The sequence below is a fragment of the Lissotriton vulgaris genome, chromosome 2_1 (assembly GCF_964263255.1).
Source record: "Lissotriton vulgaris chromosome 2_1, aLisVul1.2, whole genome shotgun sequence".
Taxonomy (NCBI): Eukaryota; Metazoa; Chordata; class Amphibia; order Caudata; family Salamandridae; genus Lissotriton; species Lissotriton vulgaris.
The window spans coordinates 1,514,549,545-1,514,564,007 of NC_141687.1; the positions used below are offsets into that span (position 1 = coordinate 1,514,549,545).

Below are 14,463 nucleotides of genomic sequence, written 5' to 3' on the forward strand. Positions count from 1 at the left end.
CTGTTGTGTGATCTAATGAACAGACAAAAACACATTGTGCAACAGAGATATAAAGGCTCGAAAAAAGTATCTTTTGGCAAGAATGAGAAGCCTTATCAAACAAAGGAAGGACTACTGTTTTTACAGAGTTGGGAGACGGGAAGAATCCAAAGACCCCCTGATGTGCAGACCAAAGGAAAGATATTCAAGTGCAATTGCCAAGTTTTACTGTCTAAAGATGGAAAATAATGAGACATGTGAAAGGGGTTTAATGGAGGTTCTTTTGGGTGGTTTAATTGGAGATCACACTTCAGCTAGATTCAGATTCCTTTTTAGACTTTGAAAGGTACAGTCCTCCTTGCGACATCTGTGTTGTGTGGCTTCATAGTATACAATATTCCTTTCCTTTAGAGAACCGCTTCAGAGGTTCTGCTGTGCTGATTCCTTTCTCCTTTAATGGATCTAATTAGGGGTTTCTTGGTTCCTCATCCAGTATTATTTCGAGTAGATTTAGATTAAGAGATTTAGATTTTTGTCAAGCATAACATGCAAGAGGACCGCAAATCGTATACTGATCATCAAATCTTCTTTTTAATACTCTGCATTGCAGTCACAGAATTTCTTCTACGTTTTATGGCGCTACGGCTAAACTTCATTTGTCATTTTGGCCTGCCTGTAGTAATCCTGTATTGTTACAATATATTACTGAGACTTGTGAATATCAGTCTGTCTGTAGCATTTACATCTTGTGAGTGTTCAGCATTTTGTTAATTGCATTTTATGTTTCTCTCATACAGACTGTTTGTAATGTATAAGGCATTCCTATTTAGAAGTATGATTACATCAAGCATTTCATGGGTCATGAAATCTCAGGCAGGAGTCAGTTGCCTGCTGTTCTTTGGTCCTGCAGCGGTTGATGAGGCTGTGGGTTCTTCTATTAAAGGATTTCTTTTCATCTTCATTGTGGTCTCCTGCTCATTTCTGGATTATCACTATGGAAATAGCACACCACTGATAGCGTTGTGCTTCACTGGCTTTGAATTTGTAATAAATATTAACCCCATCTTTTACTGTGTGGCCAAATGGGTTAAACTGTAATTGTTGAATGGTAGATGATTTTAACACCTTTTATTAATCAAGCACTTAGAAACTTCCATTACAGGGAGCAAGGGAAAAGGGGAAAAAGTACTATGCGTTAGCAGGAACTACGATGGCATTGTGTGCTGTTTAAAAACCAAATATGTTTTCTTTGAGCCAATATTTTTTTAGTGGCTGAAGGCTCAGCATGTCCCTCAACAGTAACGTTTTAGAGAAACAGGGACAAAATAAAACAAGCAGTGACAAAGCCAAAAACCTGGCGAAAAAACACTGGACCTATTAGCTTTCTCAGTGCCTGTTTATTCTTCCACTGTTCTCCCGGACATCGAGCAGCTGCACTGGACAGGAGGCCATATCTCCTCCAGACTCCAAGGGGGCGACCAAGAGCAGTGCTTCTGCGAGAACGACAGTCCTGTCGCGTTTACTCCTTAATGCGGAAGTACAGACACCCGGAAGAAACTTTTGTTCGTGTCCCGAAGCGTTCTGTTTCCATGGAGCTGTAGCAGCTGAGAGTGTAAGACATTGATGCTGCTGTTGGTTAGGAATGAGCCATCTGACAGCGGCGTGGGTGGTGGGGTGAAAGAGGGTAGGGGCACGGGGCGAAGAAAAGGGGTTGGGTGGGCTTGTGTGCGCAGTCCCTTCTCTTGCTGGCGTGCTAGAAATGAAAACCGTGCGTGTTTGGGAAGGTGGGGGTGCAAGAGGAAACAGAACAGTACTAAAAATACTGAAAACCTTTTTTCCCCATGAACTAAAATGAAATTTCTATACGCAACTTAATAATAGCAAATGACTGCAAGAACAGAAAGTATTAGGAGGTGGCACATTTTGAATTGAAAATACTGCCGTGCGATTCCTTCAGCCAGTCCTAGATTTTTAACCAATGTGCACCTTGCATGTGGGAAGTTGAGGTTTCACTTATAACGTTAAAAATACAGTCCGAAAGTGCAAGAATGGGAAGTGCTGGGGTGGTGGCTGGTGGTGTCAAACCGTTGTACCGAGTTCTAATGTGAGCGAACACGTCCCAGCTATGGTTGGTCTTATTAGGTTTACACAGGGGCAGATAATGGGGCAAATCTATGTTTATATTCTCTGTGGCTCAACATGAGGAATGGGTCATACAATGGCAATGCGTGCTTTTTGAAAACATGTATTTATTTATTTAAAATTCTGTGTAGTATGATAGCATTTTTGCATTGTATGTATCAAGCTATTGTAATCTGGCACAGCTGTCCAGCAACTTCCGTGCTCTCTTCAGTGCTCTCTGCTGAAATATATTTATATAATGTGCTGGTAATAGGTTCGGCTCTCTGTGGCTGATTCAGTCTTTTATCTTTCTGAGGTTGAAAAACGAGTAGCGTGACTTCAGTGATGCTGTCACCGGTTATGTACTTCTCCTGGAAAAGGCAAAACGTTGGCATCAATTATTGTATAAAAACACGTTATAGTTTTCAAAACGATATATTTTAAATCTGCCCTGGTGTATTTTTTTCCATTTATTTGAAAAGTTTTATATAGCGCTGGCTGACCCGGAGGTATCGGAGCACTTTAAATGAGGAACAAGCATTGTTTCAAAACATGGTTACAAAGTTCCATCAGTTACTGGAGCGTAGTTACATAGCATAAACATATCTGCTGGATGGAATTCTATGCACTTATGTAAGGTGTTTGTCTGAAGTAAATTTCAGGAACTTGGATTTACCTACTAGGCTTACATTAAGTCAGTGTGGACAGGTGTTCTAGTTATTCATTTTATGTTTGCGAGTAAAAAAAAAATATTGAGATTATAGACAATATCTTGAAAATGGCGATCAGGAAGAAAAAAGGCCATTTAAAAACAGCCCTTTTGATAGTTGTGTTGATACAACGAATATGGTACTACTTGGGTTCATCTGTCTTTCATTTTGCTTTCAGTTAAGCCCACACAACACATGCGTCCAGTGCCCAAGCAGGCGCATTTTGATAGCTGTTTTCCTCTTTTATGGACTAATTTACATTTCCATCAGTGCAAAAGAGTGCGACGGAGGAGGGATGTTGCAGAGGGAAGGGAGACTCACTTATTGGCACATTTCTTTGTTTACATCTAGTAACCTGGATACGTGTCTGTTTGAAAGTGACCTGCAGCTGTAGGGCTAGGAGGTGTCGAGTTGCAAAGTGGGGTAGCGTGAATCCAATCTCGTACAGGTATGTATTGTTTGTCGCCAGTCTTTTACAGATCTGTCTGATGCAGGCTTGTAAAATTCCAGATTTCAGTCCTGTAGTTGTCTCGTAAGTCTAGCTCATACATGCGGTCTAACATGGTAACACCGCTGTACTTCTCGCACAGGAATTTTAGTTCTGCCGGTCCCACATAGCTTCGTACACTAACAGCATTGCCTGACATACGTAACCCCCTCTTTCAGTCGATTTAATTGAGTACACAACAGTTCCTCAAGGGGATTATTAGCATACCAAAAGCCTTGTCATTCAGGCATGTGAGCTCTCTTGCTGGTCTCATACAGGCACATAACACCACTCGCCTATCTCCTGCGAGCATTCACCCTTTTGTGTCACTCTTGCACGTATGTAACTCTGCGGCCATCCTTTTACATGTGGGCACATTTCCTGTAGGCATCCCACTCACCATGCCAGTCTTACACAGCTATGCAACGTTTTTGTGCCAGTCTAAGACAGCGACGTAGCGCCCATGCTAACCTTATGGTAGTACTGAGTATTTCATCCAGGTGGCATATCAACACATAACCGTGCCTGTCATTATCATACAGGTACATTACCTGTCTTGTCAGTCTCAGACGGCTATTTAACCTTTCTTGCCAGTCTCATTTTACCAGTTGCATACAGGTTGTTAATTCGCCATTCCACTTTCATGGCGCTATGTAACCTTCCAGGCACTTAAACCTTCTGCCATCCCATTCTCGTTTAACCCTTCCCGCTACTTGCATGTGATACTTGCTTGCAGTATTTAACTGGTAAACAACACTTCCTGACAATGTCATGCAGGTATTGAGCACTTCCTGTCTCAGACAGGAATGCACCATTTACTGCCAGTCTCACGCATGTATGTAACACGCCTGGCAGCTTCTTGTTGATATTAAACCACTTTCCTTGTCTCATGCGGGTTTCTAGTTCTTCTGCTAGTGTTATACAAATTTTTACCACATCCTGAGTGTTTCATACTGACTTGTTGCTTTCAGTTTCTCGAGGAAAATATATATCCAGGGAAAACAGAGAATTCAATTTTAGCTATTTATGTGGATAATGAAAATTATGTCACTGTTTATTAGGTCAAGCGTAGCGAAGCTAGCGAAGGACCTTTTGTCGGCGTGTTCGGAGGAATCTGAGACAGCGTTCGGGGACGCGCCTCTACTGTCTCAGATTCCTCCTCGAGGGCGCGCACGGCGCCGTGCACATCCCCTGCCTCTCTCAATCACACACAGCCACACTCAACTCATGCATGCGCGCACACACACGCACAGCTAACAGACACACAGCCACACATATACATACATACGCACAGCTACACATGCGCGCACCCCCCCCTCCCCCACCCCACCCCACCCCAACCCCACCCCACTTACCGCATCGGTGCAACTCCGGAGTTCAGCCGCCACCGCGGGGCTCTCCCTCGGGCATGGGAGCCCCGCGTCACCTCTGCTCCTCTCCTAGCCAGCCAACCCGTGGGCGCGGGCTTCCAGCAGGAAACGGAAGTCCCGCCCCACGGCAGTTTTCCGACGCACACGTCTTGTTTATCTTTGGGTTTGTTTTTCAGTACCGAGACACCTATGGTACTTTAGAAGCTTTATAAGCGGTGACATAAAAATGAAATTGCCGACCCGTATTAGAGCATTGCAAAAGCTATCGGTTTCCAATAGTAAAGCAGTACTGAAGCCACTAGCTCCTTTCTAAAGCGATACTGACTTCCAGCTGACCCACCGGCAGCAACGACTACACTGTCTAGTCAGCGCTTTAGAACGGCAAGGCGATGGCACAAGCGCTATACGCGCGATCAGGGCAACCCCTGGAAGCTGTCAGTTCTACACTCGTCCAGTACTAGGAGAAACCATCACACAAGCCCTCGATTCATGCTCTGTGGCGCTTCTAAAGAACTAGTACTAGCGGCGAAACATTGTAGTAACATCCGAATTTGAGCCCATGAACCAGCCCGCATCTTCATTCCGTTCTTACCCCGTTCTGTTGTGTGATCAAATCCTTTCTAGATTGGCGAGAGCATTTTCTTCCAGATTTACAGTCTTGAACTGTGGGTCGTGAACAGGTGTTTAATAATATGTTGACACAAGTGACTGGCGAATACACGGTTCTCGTCTTTAATTACATCTGTTTTCGTTATCTGCATATGATTAAAAACAGGCATGCAGAAGGGGTGCACGTGCATTCGACCTACTCTTTTCGAAATTGGATGAGCCAAACATTTGCACAATACTGGTTACCGTGTTGCCTGAGCTGCGTCAATGATTGCAGCTTGTGCAGGATACCTAGTAATGCACCGTGATACTACGACTCCCCTGCATTATACGTGATTAAGTAACATGCTCCCTGATCTCCTCCATGTACTCCGAGACACCGCACTATTACAGAGATGCACACCTTGTGTGGCATAGGTCTGTAGACCGGCTCGCCTAATGCCGTGAGTTGAGTTGGATCTGATGTTTGCCACTGTTCGGGGCGCCGGGAGAGAGATCGCCAGCCGCCACCTGCTCTACACTGGCTGCCTGTATCGCATTAATGTACGCACAGCTCCTAGACTTGAAGCTGGGCTCGAGGAGTAGGGGGGGGGCATGGCTTGCTGTGCGTGGACAGGATAGCCAAGGTTTAAATCCGTGCTGCACGTGCCCCCGGAGCTGAGTAGGCGCGCGAGCTTCCAGGAAGCCCTCGCAGCGCTGCTGCTGCTGCAGCCGGGCCGAGCGCGCCGCTGCCGCCGGGTGTCGCGCACCGCTGCTGCCACCGAAGCCTCAGACGAACCCAGTTCCGAAAGAAGCCGCAAACTAACCCGATCCTCAAACCGACGGCGAGCGGCTGTTAAATAAAACGTGTCCTTAATTAGCACTGACACCAGTCCTTAATGTGGATTCTGCCTGAAACCTTTCATTACATAGTGAGTTGTAGTACTGACACCTTAAATGATTATGTGGCAGTTGTTTGGACACAAAGCTTTCGCGGAGTATAGTTTATTTAAGGTGTCTTGCACACACGCATGCGCACTTCGTTATTCCCACGCAGCGAAACTGGAAACCTGGTTTACAGCTGGCAGAGAAAGTGAGCAAGAAATGCTACGAGCTCTCGAAAGTGCTCGGCTCTAATACTGCTGTCGAGTATCAAACACGCCTAATAAATACTTGTTTTTTGGGTCGTGGCAACCCGTGCTGTAAACAAATAATATATATATATATATATCTCCGAAAAGAAATTGGCAAAAAGGCTCATGCGATTGTAGGTTGGTGCAGGTTTATTTAATTCACACAAACCCACTGCATTTTAAAATACCTGAAGGGGTTCAGACACCAGTTGCGGCGGTATGTGCGTGGTTGCCTAGCAGGTTTCATTGGATAGTAGTGGTAATATAACAGGGATCTGTGTGCAGATTAGTCCTTGGTTTCACCCATTAAAAAATAGTTTTAACGGACCTGCTTTAAAGCGCGGTGTGTAAAAGGCATATGACAGACTTGTGCTTTATGTAAGTAGGTCCGCGGCGTGCTTCGTCTGTTGCAAAAAAAACCCTGTGTATTACCTGCTGGTCATAAATGACTTTTTTTGTAATGCAGATTAGTGATTTTATGAAGCACCATCAAGGAGCCTTATGTGCACTGTAAGACACATCGGGCCCTTCCAGGTGTTTTATCAATCTTTCTTTATTCTAAGGTTTCCAAAATGAATTCTGTAGGATAGTAATAAACACTTACTAAAAGTGCTATATAATTTGACATTAATGTAAGTACTGGTGAAAGCGGATACATCAACCATTTTTACAGTGCATCCATATATCTCACATATAGAGCACGGAAAAGTCAAATTCCGCTCTATAAATTTATAATTTTGTTCTTCAGCACATGTGGAAAGATACAATGTTTTTTTTTCTTCCTCTTTTTCCAATGGCAATGACATCAGTGTAATGGGATCTCGGTAGCTCACAGCTAGGATGATTAGTTCTCGAAAAACATTACCAGAACTGCAGTACTTGTGACTTGAATAATAATGTTCTCGAAATAACTTGTATGCGCTTGACCCAAGGCGTCGCAAATTTCTGAACCTAGGCAATTATTTTATTTCACTAAGTTGCCTTTTTAGGTCTCGCAGAGAGACCTATTGCAGTCAAACCAGAAAGCTGAGAATTTGTAGAAGTGCACATGCTCGTGAACGCGCTTCTATCGCCCTGCCTTGCTCTTCAAAGGCTCCCCTTACCATTTGCTCCTGCTTCCCCGCCCACTGCTTCACACTTCACGGCCGCCAGGCCGTGACTCGCATTTATTTTCTCTGTGCCATCACCTCTCCAGCCCCTCCCTGCTCGCCGTGCTCCTTGCTTCCAGCCCAGGCCAAACTCATGCCTTCAAAACGTTACAGCATTGTACAGCCCGGCCGACTTTTGGTCTCCATCAGTGTGTCAAAGTGCATGTTCCCGTGCACGAGCTTGCCATTTGCTCAGGCATTTCTCCTCCCCCTAATTAGTCACCCCTGCTGTTGCTGCCTACGGCCAGCCGTACTTTGTCTCGCATTTCTCCTCCCCCCTCCCCACAGAAATGCCAAGAGCTTGTTTCTTTTTGTATCTGTTTTGTAACGCACGTAATCCTAAATCCTTATACTTTGCAACCAGTTCTTATGTAGATCGCTCAGACACCTTCTGGTAAAATTCGTGCTATATAAACTCGTATAATTAAAATAATATAAATAAAATAAAAAGTTCTGCGAGCAGCCACTTCAGGATATCCCTCCCACAGTGCAAGGCACCTGTTGCGGATCTGCCCGCTCTTGGGCCTGAGACGGCTGGCTATTCCCTGGCGTTGTTGTTGGCTGGCGGGTGGGGTAGATGTTTCTTGGCCTGACTCCCTCTCGCTATTCTCTGAGGCCTCCTTTAATGCCCCACCTAATACCTACTGAAGCTATTCTACATACCAGTGGGCCTTGAGCCTTGACCCCTTCATCTTTGTTATACCGGACGTCCCTTAATAATGCTATTTTCGTGCCCTTAATAACAGCACCCTAGCTGGCTCTGAGACGTGAGGGGTCAGCTGAATTGTAACATCAGTGAGGAAATGCCATTCGCGGGGCACAGTGCGTACGTAGCAGCCAGTCCCCATTTTTAATGTAAGTAACACTTTGTATTTACTGATCCGCCTTGTTGGAAACTTTATCTCTGTATATACTTTTTTTTTGGCGAAAATTGCCCCTCCTAGCCGCTGTCAATGTGAAAATACTTACACATAAGCAACCTGAAACCTTGGCAGCTTATGCTAATTACAACAACTATTACGTTAATTGATGCATCGTGACACTTGCTCTTCTCTCACCATCCCCGCCACCACTCTGGCCTATCCCAGCGCATCCATTACATACCGCGCCCCACAGACCCAAGCAACCCCACGCGATGGAGGGGGGGGGCAGTGGAATCCCCCAGCTGACCCTCTCATCAGCCAGGCCTAACGGCCCTCCTGAAACTCTATCTGCCGCGCAAACAAAGCCCATCTCTTCTGGCCTGTGCCTGTCCCACTCTCAGACTGCTATCCCAAGCCCACTATGCATTCCGCACGCCTTTCTCCGAGCGGTCTCCGTCGTCTTCAATGACAGGATTCCCCTCCCAATCGCCCAGCAACGCTCCCACGCGTGCCTCACTCCGAGCGGTCTCCGTCTCCTTCAATGACATGATCCACCCTTCCCCTCCCGATCGCCCAGCACTCCCACACGTGCCTCACCCAAGGGCACTTGACTGTGCGGCCCCCTGCCCCCCCCTCCCCTCTGCGGCCATCCCCGCATCCTCTACTGCACTCACCTTTCCCGACCACGCCCGACCCTGGCATTGTCCCCTCAGCGCCCGCAGCACCAAACCCCATTCCTATCGGCCCCAGAAGGATGAAAGGCCCGTGCATGACGCCCATCCAAATCAGCTCCAAGCTTAAATCCCCCCCGCTCACTGCCCCTATTTATGTTCTGCTAGGCACCTTGGCACCCTTGATCCATCTCACCCAACGTCCTATTCTTAGTACGTGCCTTTAATTTTTCTAAGCTATGTATACCCATATTACACTGACAAATAGGTAAAGTTTGTGATCTCTACTATCAAAAACCTAAATACGTTTAAAGCAGAAAAAACAGGCTTATTTAAAGCAGCAAAATACAGAGGCCTAAAAATATATTAGAAAAAACAAAGCATTTTTTCCATTGACCAAGTACATGGCAAGAAAATATGATCTAATAAAATATGTGAAAATAAGTTATTTGTTTTCACAGTGAACTACATAAATCATGATGATATACAAGATCTAGATCTCCCTATTAATGTATATATTTTTGCATGATTGTTACCCTCGTTTATATTTACGTTCGGATTTAATGGCTGCTAGGGTTGCTTTGGGTTTACACTGAAGAGCTCAGTGCTGGTATGGAGTGGTAAGGTCAGTCAACTGCCAGGTTAAGTTTGGCCAAAAACTATCTCAGGCTGTTAGAGCTGGGAGGAGCCAGTGATGTCAGCCTCATGCTACTTTTCGTGTACATCACCATCTATAATTCTCTGGCAGTCAGCGCCCACCCAAGCCTTGTCCACATCTGGTTTGTTTGTTACTGCTAACTCTTTCACACGTACACACGCACGCACGCATACACACACACACATTCACAGGAAGATATTTCTGTGTATTAAACGCTCGCTGCTGACATCTTTAGTTATGTAATAAAGGTTATCAGTTAACTTCCTGGCAGGACCAACTCACACACGTGCTATTTAGTGCTAATTCTTTCACACACACACATGCACGTACACACACGCACACACACACACTCACAGCAAGGTTTTTCTGTGTTTTAAATGCTCGCTGCTGACAATCTTCAGTTACGTAATAAAGGTCATCAGTTCACATCTTGGCAGGACCAACTCACACATGTGCTATTTAGTGCTAATTCTTTCACACACATGCACGCACACACACATTCACAGCAAGATTTTTCTGTGTTTAAATGCTCGCTGCTGACATCTTCAGTTATGTAATAAAGGTCATCAGTTCACATCCTGGCAGGACCAACTCACACACATGCTATTTAGTGCTAATTCTTTCGCACACATGCACGTGCACACACATTCACAGCAAGATTTTTCTGTGTTTTAAACGCTCGCTGCTGACATCTTCAGTTATGTAATAAAGGTCATCAGTTCACATTCTGGCAGGACCAACTCACACTTCCTGCTTCTAAGGTGGATGAATTGAGTACCGTTACATTGGGTAATAGTAGTTCATTTTCATTGTGTTGTGAGTGCACCTGCTGGTCAAAATAGACTGCCACGTTAACGCATGCATGCAACACATAGAGCCAGTGGTTCAACAACAAGTGCGAAGGGAGATACATTCATCACTTTGTGTGCAGACTAATTACTGAGATTCATTCGCATCAGCAAAAATGGAAGCCTGCAGTTCGGCAATTCTCATCACATTCTCTGCCTCTCTTGTCATACCATCACTGTAAATTGTCTGGAATGCGGCTCACACAAAGCCTCCCTTTACCGGGGGAATGTTTCTGAGGAGAGCGCTGCCCACAGCAGAAAATTATTAACTCACTCTATCTGTCTATCCATCGCACTCATTCTATCGCCAACACTCTATCTATCTATCTATCTATCTATCTATCTATCTATCTATCTATCTATCTATCTATCTATCTATCTATCTATCTATCTATCTATCTATCTATCTATCTATCTATCTATCTATCTATCTATCTATCTATCTATCTATCTCGCTCTATCTATCTATCGCACTCACTCTATTGCATCCCCACAGCATCACTCAGCACCACCACAGCATCACTCCGGGGCACCACATCACTACTATGCTCTACACAGACCCCCCAGGATATCGCGATTTCGCGATTTGCCGCGAAATCGGCACTTATTAAAAAATGCCGCGATTTTTACAAAAATGCCTGCGAAATCAGCATTTTTTGTAGAAATCGCGGCGTTTTTCGCTATATCCTGGGGGGTCTGCTTTATGTGGCTATCGCCTGTGAATTGGGCTAGCAGCCAAGATACTCAGCAGCATTGGAGAGGCACAGCGGGGTGGCAACCCTCACACCTCCAGCCCTTGATGACCTGTTAAGAGGTGCTTCAAAGGTGACTGAGAGGAGGGGGGGGCAGCCCTGACACCTCCAGCCCTTGCTGACCTGTTAAGAGGCGCTGCGAAGGTGACTGAGAGGGAGGGGCTGCAGGCTCAGGAGCAGCGACATCTATTCACATGCAAACAGCCCTGAATGCATCATGTCTCTGCTATTTGGAGGGGGCTCGCACATTCCATTTCTACCCAGGGCCCCAAACATCCGAGACTCGGCCAGATTACACCCCTGATTACACCGAGGCAGCACGTGGTTCTCTTCACAGAGCGTAATTACTGTCACTAAATTGTAAGCAAACCTCGGTTCTTCAACATGCAGTCTATAATGTAAGAAAATAAAGAAATGGCACAATCGCACCCACACTGATTAACAAAGTATGGTGGACAATCAGTTCAATCAGTTCTCTTAGAGCATCTCCTGTAAGTAATGTACATCACAGTGGGGGATGGCATTTTGGACAGAGAGCCTGTCTTCTCGTTGTCTTGTGCAGGAGGGGGCGAGGAGCCCAAGATGATACTAGAATACTGCATGCCCACCCTGGTGGATCCTGTTCCCTCTCCTGTGATGGCTCCTGCCCTCCCCTCAGTGATGGCTCCTGTCCCCCCATGTGGTGGCTCCAGTCCATCCCCCGCCTGTGATGGCTCCTGTCCCCCCATGTTGTGGCTCCAGTCCACCTACACCTGTGATGGCTCTTGTCCCCCCCTGTGGTGGATCCTGTCTCCGCCCTGGGTGGCTTCTGTCCCAGTCCTGGAACGGCCTCTGCAGCGAGGGTGAAGTTCTTGATGGGCCTCTTCTCAAAAGGCTCAGCTCAAGATAAATATGGAAAGGTCGGTGAGTAAGTAAGTGAAGGGATGGGTGAATGGCTGGATGAATTAGTGAAAGGGTGAATGGATGAATGAAAGATTGAATAAATGGATAATGAGAGAGGATGGATGGATTGATTGATGAGAGGGGACGGATGGAGAGAAAATGTAAATAGCTGGATGTATGGGTGGAAGGGTAGCTGGATGATGGATGAGGGGAAGGATGATGGATGAGGAGAAGGATGGAGGGGAAGGATGGATGGATGAGGGGAAGGATGGATGGATGGATGATGAGGGGATGGATGGATGGTTGATGAGGGGGTGGGTGAAAGGATGGATGATGAGGGGAAGGGTGGATGGATGGATGAAGAGGGGAAGGGTGGATGGATGGATGATGAGAGGGTGGGTGAAAGGATGGATGGATGATGAGGGAATGGATGGATGATGAGGGGGTGGGTGAAAGGATGGATGGATCGATGAATGATGAGGGGAAGGATGGATGGATGAGGGGAAGGCTGGATGGATGGATGATGAGGGGATGGATGGATGGTTGATGAGGGGGTGGGTGAAAGGATGGATGATGAAGGGAAGGGTGGATGGATGGATGAAGAGGGGAAGGGTGGATGGATGGATGATGAGGGGGTGGGTGAAAGGATGGATGGATGGATGATGAGGGAATGGATGGATGATGAGGGGGTGGGTGAAAGGATGGATGGATCGATGAATGATGAGGGGAAGGATGGATGGATGATGAGGGGAAGGATGGATGGATGAAGAGTGGGTGGGTAGAAGGATGGATGGATGATGAGGGAAAAGGATGGATGGATGATGAGGGAAAAGGATGGATGGGTGATAAGGGGAAGGATGGCTGATGAGGGGAAGGACAGATGGATGGATGGATGATGGGTGGGTGAAAGGATGGATGGAAGGAAGGATGGCTAAGTGAAAGGGTCGATGGAGAGAGAAAGGGAGGATGGATGGATGGATGACTAAAATAGTGGATGGGTGGAAGGATTAGTAAGTGAAAGGATGGCTGGATTGGTGAAAGGGTAAATGGCTGAATGGATGGATGGGATGAGGAGTGGATGGATAAGTGTACAGATGGATAGGGTAAAAGGGTGGATGGATAATGGAGATGAGTGAAAGGATGGATGAGGGGATGGATGAAGGGATGGATGAGTGAAATGATAGATGGAAGGATACATGATGGATAGGTTTGCAAACGGTTGAATATGTTTGGAAATGGCTGGGCTTACTTATATACTATTGCGCGACCTCTGATATGTTAAAACGTACCTATTGTCCTGAAGTTTTGTCCTGAATTTTGACCTCCTGTCCTGAATTTGTGTCCTGAATTTTGACCCTTTGTCCTGAATTTGTACACTCACCGTCCTGAATTTGCACCAATGCCAGTTGGTCACCCTATTCGCGGGTTTGGAGACGGAGCGCCGTGCAGAGATGTCTGTCCCTCAAGATAAACAGACAGAACCACTCAGCCTGTTTAACAAGTGACCACTTGGCGGTTTTGACTGCTCTTTCTTTAGTGTTTAGATCTGTCGAACGGGCATCCGGTGGGATATCAGGTCGTGTTCAAAATACACTGTAAAGGGGCGATAGGTATAGCCATCATTAGTGCAGCAGGTACAGTGGCACCAAGCTCTAAGGCTATTGCAAGACACAAACTGACCTGCAATGGTACGCCTCTTCTGGCGCAGGGCTTTGCAACGTGACGCATCTGGGAGATGCGTCACGTTGTAAATACCCCGTACCATGGTGCATCTTTTTTGCCGCCGCTGCGTCACAAAAGTGACGCAACGGCGGCGTAAAAGCAGCGCAAGGGGCTTGTAAATCTGCCCCAAAGTGTCTACATTGTAAAGAAACCAAATATACATAGCTTCATGTTGTTAAATAACTAAAAAAACTAAGATATCTGTGTTTGCTGTAGGAAAAATGGCCACATAAAATGCCGCAAAATTGCCGCTAAATTTCCATATTTGTGCCGCTAAATTTGCTAATCCATGCCGCTATATCCTGGGGGTTCTGTCTACAACAGCATCACTGAAAGCCACTGCATCACTCGACGCCACCACATCACTCAGCGCCACCACAGCATCAATCTGTGCAACCATTCAACAACAACTGGTTCATATATGTTCTCTCAATGTTTCAAGCTTTATTACAAATGTCACAAAAAATGTTAATATTTGACTTCTGTTCTTGGATTTTAGTCACAATAAAATACACTGGACATAATCTTCAC

At 45.9% G+C, this 14,463-nt stretch overlaps 1 protein-coding gene across 3 annotated transcripts in view; it reads left to right on the forward strand.

Moving 5' to 3' along the window:
* The first annotated feature begins 1,500 nt into the window (after positions 1–1,500).
* The window catches only part of TTC12 (tetratricopeptide repeat domain 12), a 377,867-nt gene continuing 364,904 nt past the window's right edge, over positions 1,501–14,463 (forward strand). The window contains exons 1-2 of one of the 3 annotated variants that reach the window (XM_086957374.1): positions 1,556–1,591; positions 3,162–3,258. The gene's annotated coding sequence lies outside the window, so the exon portion shown is untranslated. Of the gene's footprint in view, positions 1,592–3,161; positions 3,259–14,463 lie in introns of all 3 variants that reach the window. The other 2 variants (XM_086957373.1, XM_086957375.1) reach the window with 2 other exon arrangements.